Source organism: Carcharhinus amblyrhynchos, chromosome 14, assembly GCF_965287045.1.
Source record: "Carcharhinus amblyrhynchos chromosome 14, sCarAmb.v2.hapA, whole genome shotgun sequence".
NCBI lineage: Eukaryota > Metazoa > Chordata > Chondrichthyes > Carcharhiniformes > Carcharhinidae > Carcharhinus > Carcharhinus amblyrhynchos.
In genome coordinates, this window is record NC_137337.1 from 21,502,658 (window position 1) to 21,509,178 (window position 6,521).

The window sequence follows — 6,521 nt, forward strand, 5'->3', positions numbered from 1 at the left end:
GTTACAGACAGTGTGACGTGAACCCAAGAACCCGACTGAGGCCGTCCTCGTGTGCGGAACTTGGCTATCAGTTTCTGCTCAGCAATTTTGCACTGTCATGTGTCTTGAAGGCAGCCTTTGGAGAATGCTTACCCGAAGATCAGATGCTGAATGCCCGTGAACGCTCAAATGTTCAGCCAGCATCTCCACATCATTTCTGAGGTAATGAAAGACATTTTGTCTTTAATAACCCCTCACTTAAATTCCTCAACAGTGATTAAGAGGCTACTGATAATGTTCTGCCCTATAAACTTTTATGATATGCACATATCAGTTTCTCGTGCTGCTTTCTTCACAAAACTGAACAGCCCTTTGAACATTGGTACAATAGCTAAAAGTAACACAAAGCAGTACTGATCCAAGTTTTATCATCCTAGAATTCCTACAGTGCAGAAGGACACCATTCAGCCCATCGAGTCTGCACTGACAACAATCCCTCCCAGGGTCTAATCCTGTAATGCCGTGTATTCACCCTGCTAATCACCCTGACATTAAGGGGCATTTTAGCATAGCTGATCAACCTAACCTGCACAGCTTTGCAATAATTAATAAAGATTATCCATGAATATAAACTTAATTCTACCACTACATGAAACAATGCAAATTGTTTTCTGTTATATTTCTCCAAGGTTGTTAATGGACCAAAATCCTGAAATTCCCCACTTAACAGCAAACTTTGTGTACCTAAACCACACCACACTGAAGCAGTGTGGATACTGATGAGGAGGAAAGTCCATCAGGAGCAAACAACAGTGGTGGCCAGAGCCACGGCTGCTTGGGTGGGGGGTGGGGAGTGGGATGGGGTGGGGTGGGGAGTCGGGTGGGGGGGAGGAGTGGGGTGGGGGGGAGTCGGGTTTGGGGGGAGGAGTGGGGTGGGGGGGAGTCGGGTTTGGGGGGAGGGGTGGGGGGGAGTCGGGTGGGGGGAGGAGTGGGGTGGGGGGGGAGAAAAGCGTGGCAAAGCAATAGTGGTAGGGCATTCAATAGTCAGGCACTGATGTGGCCATGAAAGAGACTCCAGGATGGTAGTTTGCATCTCTGGTGCCAGGGTTCTGGATGTCTCTGAGCTGGTACAAAGCATCCTGAAGCGGGTAGGAAATCAAACAGAGGTCATTGTCCACATTGGCACAAAATGACACAGGTAGAAAGAGTAGCGAGGTCCTGCAAGGGGAATTTAGGTAGAAGATTGAAAAGCAGGACCTCTGGGGTAGTAATCTCAGGATTACTCCCAGTGCTGCATGCTGGTGAGGCTAGGAACAGAACTAGTGCAGCTGAACATGTGGCTAAAGAACAGGTGCAAAAGGGAGGGCTTCAGATTTGTGGATCATTGGGATGTCTTCCAGGGAAGGTGGGGCCTGCACAAGAAGGACAGGTTACACCTGAACTGGAGGGGCACCAGAATCCACACTGGGAGCTGTGCTAATGTGGTTCAGGTGAGTTTAAATTAGTGTGGCGGGGGTGGGAATCGGAACAGTAGCTCAGCAAGTGCAGAGACTGGGGATGAGATGGGACAAAAGCCAGGCTAGCTCAGAGGAAGAGCAGACTGGGGGCGGTCGAACTCAGTGGGCCTGGAGATCTGGAGTGCATCTGCTTCAATGCAAGGAGTATAACAGTTAAGACAGATGATCTCAGAGCCTTGATTCATGTGAGGAAACTTGGATGTGGTTGCAGCAACGGAGACATGGTTAAAAAAGAGGAAGGACTGACAGCTAAATAGATATAGGCATTTTGGGTGAGAGAGGGGAAGACAAAAGAGGTTGCAATATTGGTTAGGGGACATATTACAGCTGTACAAAAGGACACCTTGGAAGAATCATAACAGAACACGTGGATAGAGGTCAGAAACAGGAAGCGGTCAGTTACTATGATGGGGGTGTACTACAGGCCTCCCAACAGCCCACAAGAGGCTGAGGAATGAATATATAAGCAGATTTTGGGACAGATATAGAAATAATTTTGCTCATATTGACTGGCAATCCCTTGGGACTAGGGGTTTGGATAGAGGGGAATTGTTAAGTGCATCCAGGAAGGTTTTTTGGAACAATATATAGATAGTCCAACTAGAAAAGGGACAATACTGGACCTGGGACTAGGGAATGACCCCAGCCCAAAGTTGCAGTATGGGAACATGTGATGAACAGTGACCACAATTCTGAAAGTTTTCAGATACTCATGAGAAAGGACAAAGCAGATGGAATTTAATCCGGACAAATGCAAGGTGATGCGTGATGCGTTTTGGTAGCTCCAATTCAGGTAGGAGCTATAAAATAAATGGCAAAATCATCGGGATCATAGACACACAGAGATATCAGGGAATATTGGTCCACAGATCCTTAAAAGTGGCAGCACAGATGGAAAAGGTGCTGAAGAAAGCATATGGCATGCTTCATTAGCCACAGCATCGAGAATAAAAGTTGGCAAATTATGTTACAGTAATATAAAACGTTGGTTAGGCCATATTTAGAATACTGTGTCCAATTCTGGTCGCCACACTACTAGAAGCACCTGGAGGCTTTGGAGAGAGTTCAGGGAAGGTTTACCAGGTTGTTGCCTGGTGTGGAGGGTATTAGCTCTGAGGAGAGATGGAATAAACTGGGATTGTTCTCCCTGGAAAGACTGAGGTCGAGGGGCGACCTGATAGAAGCTTATAAAACTATGAGGGGCATAGATAAGGTGAACAGTTGGAAACTTTCTCCCAGGGCAGAAATGACAAACACAAGGAGTCACAAGTTCAAGGTAAAGGGGGAACTTTTTTACACAGAGGGTAGTGGGGGTCTAGAATGCACTACCAAGTGGGATGGTCGAGGCAGATACGTTAGCCACATTTAAGGCTTGTATGGATAGACACATGAACAAGCGGGGAATAGAGGAATGCAGGCAGCTGCTCTAGAAAGGACAATGTGACTGGTGCAGGCTTGGTGGGCCGAAAGGCCTGTTCCTGTTTTGTACTGTTCTTTGATCTTGTTCTTTGTGAGCAATGCTTCGCTTCTTGGGTTACCCAGTTCCAACTGAAAAATGATTGATTCTACTTTTCAGTGTGGGCCTCTGGTTGTCAAGCCGCAGCTTAGTTTTTTACCTGTATGATTACATATACCTCATAAAGCTTTAATTACTCTGCAGGCAAGCTCAAAGTGAAACTAAAACACATAGACATGCAGTCACCTTTCTTTTAGCCCTTTCTGAGCCCACCAAACATAAAGACAAATTAAGTTTAAACTTACGCCTTATTTCTAATTAAAGCTTTATGAGGTAAAAGTAATCATAGAGGCAAAAAAACTAAGCTTTTACTTGACAACCAGAGAGAGGCCCACACTGAGAAGTATTTCTAATACCCAGAATACAAGTATAAATTATTCAAAGCAGCTCTTTCTTATGTAACAGTTTATCCCATCCAATATTACATTCTTCCCTCATTACAATGTTGGCATTGTCCCTCCACTTTGTGAAGATAGATGCGAAGTATTCTTTAAGAACCATACCCATGTCTTTTGCCTTCACAAAGATTAACCGTTTGATTTCTGAGAGGCCCTACTCTCTCCACAGTTATCTTCTTTGTGTATTTACAAAAACATCTTTGGATTTCCCTTGAACGAGGCCCTGTCTGCCCACAGAGGCAGATATAAAGCATCCTGTTGTGGTATTCAGACAAGAGTGGGGGAGTTCTCCCAGTACCAGTTGTCCACCACCCAACGTCTAAAATAGATGATCTGACAATTCATTTCACTGTTGCTTGTGGGGGTTTATTATGAGCTCCAACGTTACAACAATTACCACACTTCAGGAAGTATTTGGTTTGTAAAGCATTCTGGCACACACTGCAATCACGCAAAAGCCACAATGCACAGAAAATACTTTTAAAGGCGGGAGAAGCAATAGCTCCCTCACATGGTGATAGGGACAATATTATACAACACATTCAGCACATTATCATTTTCACAGCGCCAGTGGCCCAGGGTCAATTCTGGCCTCGGATCACTGTCTGTGCAGGGTCTGTACATTCTCCCTGTGTCTGTGTGGGTTTCCTCCCACAGTCCTAAAGCTGTGCTGGTTAAGTGCATTGGCCATGCTAAAATCTCCCTCAGTGTACCCAAACAGGTGGCGGAATGTGACAACTAGGGGATTTTCACAGTAACTTCATTGCAGTGTTAGTGTCACAAGTAGGCTTACATTAATAAATAAACTTTAAGCTTAAAAATAAGGGTTGACCAGATAAGACAGTGACAGAATTTGTAGATAGATTCTTGATAAACAAGGGGGTGAAAAGTTATCGGGAGATAGGCAGAAAATTATAATAAGATTGGCCATGATCTTATTGAATGGTGGAGCAGACCCTAAGGGCTGAGTGGCCTACTCCTGCTTCTAATCCTGTGTTCCTATGTGTTTATAAATTGTCTACACACGTAATATCAAATCCCATCATCATCTAATAAATATCAGTTAAAACATCCCTCTGTCTATATTCCCCAAAATGTAGACACCAAGTTTTATGAGCCATTTGGAAAATAAAGTTGCTCCAAACTGGAAATGAGTGTAGTTCTATATTCTTTCTGAAACCTCAATATCACCCATCTCATGATGAGGATCATAGCCCTCCAACTGAGTAACCAGCACGGTGGTACAATTGTTAGCACTGCCGCCTCACAGCGCCATGGTCCCAAATTTGATTCCTGTCTTGGGTGACTGTGTGGAGTCTGCATGTTCTTCTCTTGTCTGCATGGATTTCCTCTGGGTGCTCCGGTTTCTTCCCACAGTCCAAAAGATGTAGTTAGGTGAATTGGCCATGCTAAATTCTCCCTTAGTGTAACTGAACAAGTGCCGAAATGTGGTGACCAGGAGATTTTCACAGTAACTTCATTGCAGTGTGAATGTAAGCCTACTTGTGACACTAGTAAATTAACTTTAAAACTGTAAACTATTTAGTGATTACTATGTGAGAATGGACCATAGGTTAAGGCAGGATTAGATTCAGTTGTGAGGTTCCAGTGATCAGATGCTTTGTTGGATTCTTGAGAAGAAATCCCATCATTTTTGCATCTTCCAGTCTTAGCTGATAAATCTAGATAAGGGGGATGATTTTAACCTCTGGAATTGGAACAGTTAGATGATTTTCCATCACTCTTTTAATTATTTAAACTACAAGTACAACATGTTGTCCAGGTGTGTGATAATTCTGAAATGGTATCATTTAAATCCTGGAATTTAATTAACTGAGATACACAGTGGTTCATAGAATCCATACAATTCCTGCAGTGCAGGAGGCCATTCAGCCCATTGAGTCTGCACTGATTCAGCATCTTACTCAGATTCATCCCTCTACCCTATCCCTGTAACCCCACACATTTATCCCGCTAATTGCCCTAACCTAGACATCTTTGGACACGAAAGAACAATTTAGCATGGTCAATCTACCTAACCTGCACATCTTTGGACTGTGGGAGGAAACTGGGGCACCCGGAGAAAACGCTCGCAGACACAGGAAGAACATACAAACTCCACACATGCAGTGACCCAGGGCTGGAATTGAATCCAGGTCCCTGGCACTGTGAGGTAACAGTGCTAACCACTGTGCCACCATGCCACCCATTGGTATTCATTGATTAATTCTCCTTACTCCATTTCCATGATCTTTGGCTTCATCATCACTTCTATTTTCTTGATGTTATGGAGTCAGGAAGAGAAAGAGATAAGGGGGGGGGGGGGCGGCAGGCAGTGGTGGCCTTGCCAGTTAGATGAGTCAATGAATGTCCATAGTCCCTTAATTTATGACCCAGTGAGTGCCTGGTCATTGTTCACAGTTCTATTAATACCCAGTCAGTGATTACGGTCCCTTTACTACCCAGACAGTGTCTATAGATCAGCCATGATCTTATTGAATGGTGGGGCAGGCTCGAAGGGCTAGATGGCCTACTCCTGCTCCTATTTCTTATGTTCTTATTTCTTATGTTCTTATTGTCCCTTTAAGACCCAGTAAATGTCTCTGGTCCTTTTAATACCTGATCAGTGTCTGTTCTCCCTTTAATACTCAATCAGTGTCTGTGATCCCTTTAAGACCTGCTCAGTGTGTGTGGTCCCTTTAACACTCAGTCAGTGTCTGTGATCCCTTTAAGACCTGGTCAGTGTCTGTGGTTCCTTGAATACCCGACAGTGTCTGCGGTCCTTTTAAGACCCAGTCAGTGTCTGTGGTCTCTTTAATACTCAGTCAGTGTGTGTGGTCCCTTTAATACATGGGAGTGTCTGTGGTCCTTTCAATACATGGTCAGTGTGTGTGGTCCCTTTAAGACCTGGTCAGTCTGTGGTCTCTTTAAAACCCAATCAGTGTTTGTGGTCCCTTTAATACCCGGTCAGTGTCTGTGGTCCCTTTAATATGCAGTCCCTGTCTGCGGTCCCTTTAATACTCTGTGTCTATGGTCCCTTTAAGGTCAGTGTTATTGCTGTAACTCTGGAGACCGGGAGGTGGCGCTATTTTGACCGGAAATACCGTCAAA